Here is a 3,475-nt window from a genome sequence, read left to right as displayed (position 1 = left end):
AAGATGGGGGTAGTTTGCTCAGATGTGGCCTGTCTCTCCAGCCAACACAACAAGCAAACTCATCACCCTCCGCCTGTCTACGTGGGACATGACTCCCTGGGGTGTGGACCTTCCTGGCAATGTGGGACAGAAATCCTAGAATGAGCTGAGACTCAGCATCAAGGGATTGAGAAAAACCCTAGAATGAGCTGAGACCCAGCATCAAGGGATTGAGAAAACCTTCTCGACTGAAAGAGGGAAGAGTGAAATGAGACAAAGTGTCAATGGCTGAGAGATTCCAAACAGAGTCGAGAGGTTATCCGGGAGGTTATTCTTACACATTAAGTAGATATCACCTTGTTATTCAAGATGTAATGGAGAGGCTGGAAGGAACTGCCTGAAAATGTAGAGCTGTGTTCCAGTAGCCATGTTTCTTGAAGATGATTGAATAATGATATAGCTTTCACAATGTGACTGTATGATTGTGAAAACCTTGTGTCTGATGCTCCTTTTATCTACCTTGTCAACAGATGAGTAGAACATATGGAATAAAAATAAATAATAGGGGAAACAAATGTTAAAATAAATTTAGTTTGAAATGCTGGTGATCCATGAAAGGAAGGGGTAAGGGGTCTGGTATGTATAATTTTTTTCTTCTGCTTTTGTTTTATTTTTCTGTTGTCTATTTCTTTTTCTGAATTGATGCAAATGATCATGATGATGAACATGCAACTATTGTGATGATATTGTGAATTACTGATTACATGTGTAGAACGAAATGAGCATATGTTAAGAATGTTTGTGTTTCTTTCTTGTAATATTTTTTTCAATTAATAAAAAAAAATTTCCCCCCCCAAAAAAAGAAGAGGGTAGGAGCTCTCAAATCCTACCACCGTCATTTAAAATTTTTATAACCAAGTTCAACAGACCAAACCTCATTCTTTCTGTCTCACCTATCCCTGCCTCTGGGCCCAGCCACCTAAGGCAGCTATGCGGGGAAGGCTGGGTGCAGAAAGCTGGGGGAAGTATAGTTTAGAATTCTTTCTTCTGGACCTAGAGATTAGAAATGGGGGCATGGGGAAATATTTGAATAAGCCATGTTTCTTAAGATTATTTTTTTCCAATAATACCTTTGTAATGATAATCATAGCAAAAAAATCATTATTAAAATATAAATAAGTATTTTGACTAGTGCATTTCCTAATATAACTCATGTGGACAGCTTAATCAAATACTACAGTATTTGGAACCTTGCGAAGGGCATGAGATTTTGATGGTTTGTCCAGAGTGATACCCAGATAAATCCCAGAGTGATCTGAACAGTGAATGGGGAAGTATTTGCAGAGTACCCTAGGGGGGATGGTGAGAAAGGGGGAAAATTCAGCTTCTCCAAGTGCAGAATTCTTAATATTCTCACAGGTAGTGGGGACAGCCAAAGCAATAGGCGGAGCTTCCAATCTTGGGGTCTGTTCATATGAAACTTAACTCCTCAAAGAATAGACTAAGCCTACTTAAAATTAGACCTAAGAGTCACCCCCAAGAGAACCTCTTCTGTTGCTCAGATGTGGCCTCTCTCTCTCGGCCGACACAGCAAGCAAACTCACTGCCCTCCCCCTGTCTACGTGAGACATGACTCCCAGGGGTGTGGACCTTCCTGGCAAAGTGGGACAGAAATCCTAGAACGAGCTGAGACTCAGCATCAAGAGACTGAGAAAACCTTCTCGACCAAAAGGGGGAAGAGAGAAATGAGACAAAATAAAGTGTCAGTGGCTGAGAGATTCCAAACAGAGGTTAGCCTGGAGGTTATTCTTACACACTAAATAGATACCGCCTGCTTAGTTAAGATGTAATGGAGAGGCTGGAGGGAACAGCCTGAAAATGTGGAGCTGTGCTCCGGTGGCCGTGCTCCTTAAAGATAATTATGTGATGATATGGCTGTCATAGAGTGATTGTGTGGTTGTGAGAGCCTTGTGTCTGATGCTCCTTTTGTCCACCTTATCGACAAACAAAATAAATAAATAATAGGGGGAGCAAATGTTAAAATAAATTTAGTAGATTGAAATGCTGGTGATTGGTGAAGGGGAGGGGTAAGGGGTATGGTGTGTATGAATTTTTTTCTGTTTTCTTTTTATTGCTTCTTCTGAATTGATGCAGCTGTTCTAAGAAATGATCATGAAGATGAATATACAACTATGTGATGATAGTGTGAGTTATTGATTATATAACAGGAACTGAATGATCATAGGATAAGAATGTTTGTGTTTGCATGTAGTTATGTTTCATAAATAAAAAATAAATTAATTTAAAAAAAGAGATGATCAGGCAGTATGTGGCCAAAAATATGACAATTATTATTTTAAAAATAAACTATTAAGTGGTTAATTAATAAAACTACAATGGATTTTTGATATTTTGTGATACATATGGCATCTGTCTCTTTGCTAAAAAATAATTTGATTTGATTTTCTCATTCTACATAAATATTCATTTTCATATCAAAAGGAAAAGGAAAAAATATATATATATATAAATTGGCTGGGGTGGGCCACAATGGCTCAGCAAGCAGAGTTCTCACCTACTATGCCAGAGACCTGAGCTCGATTCTCAGTGCCTGCCATACAAAAAAAAAAAAAAATATATATATATATATATATATATATGAGCTGAAGAGGTGAGAATGACCCCCAGACCAACCAAAGCCCCCACGCTGCTGCATCCCCGTGTCCGGCACCTATGTCCCACCACCATCACCGCCATGCCCAAGAGAAAGGCTGAAGGGGAGGCAAAAGGAGATAAAACCAAGGTAAAAGACGAACCACAGAGAAGATTCGCAAGGTTATCTGCTAAACCTCCACCTTCAAAGCCAGAACCCAAGCCTAAAAAGGCCCCTGCAAAGAAGGGAGAAAAGGCACCCAAAGGGGAAAAGAGGAAAGCTGACACAGACGAGGGTGGGAACGACCCTGCAGAAAAAGGAGATGCCAAAACAGACCAGGCACAGAAAGCCGCAGATGCTGGAGATGCCAAGTGAAGTGTGCACATGTTTTTATAAGTGTGTACTTCTGGTGACTCTTCAGTTTGAAATGCTATTTTTTATCAAGTTTTATGAAATGCAGAATTTTGGACTTCCGGGTCAAGATGGCGGCTTAACAACGTGCACATTTTAGTTCGTCCTCCAGAACAACTACTAAATAATCAGAAACAATACAGAACAGCTCCCGGAGCCACGATAGTGACAGAACACACAGCGCGTACCCCAGTCTGGACCAGCTGGACTGGCTGCGAGCACCCCCCAGAACCGTGAGTTCCCAAACCTGTGGCGGCCAGCGCCCCTCCCCAACAGGCCGCTTCCCAGAGGGGAAAGGAAAGGACTTTACCAGCAGCAGGGACTGGGCACAATCAAATGCCAATTGTGGAACTAATTAACACATTCTGACTACTAAAAATAGGCCCCCAGCTTAGGTGAACCTGATCAAAGCAGAGGTTGCTCATTTTTGCC

At 41.1% G+C, this 3,475-nt stretch overlaps 1 pseudogene; it reads left to right on the top strand.

Annotated features, from left to right (window-relative positions):
* The first annotated feature begins 2,734 nt into the window (after positions 1 to 2,734).
* On the top strand, positions 2,735 to 3,007 carry LOC143660211 (non-histone chromosomal protein HMG-17 pseudogene; annotated as a pseudogene).
* Positions 3,008 to 3,475: the final 468 nt, after the last annotated feature.

This window comes from Tamandua tetradactyla, chromosome 16 (genome assembly GCF_023851605.1).
Source record: "Tamandua tetradactyla isolate mTamTet1 chromosome 16, mTamTet1.pri, whole genome shotgun sequence".
Taxonomy (NCBI): Eukaryota; Metazoa; Chordata; class Mammalia; order Pilosa; family Myrmecophagidae; genus Tamandua; species Tamandua tetradactyla.
This window is presented reverse-complemented; position numbering and strand designations above follow the sequence as displayed.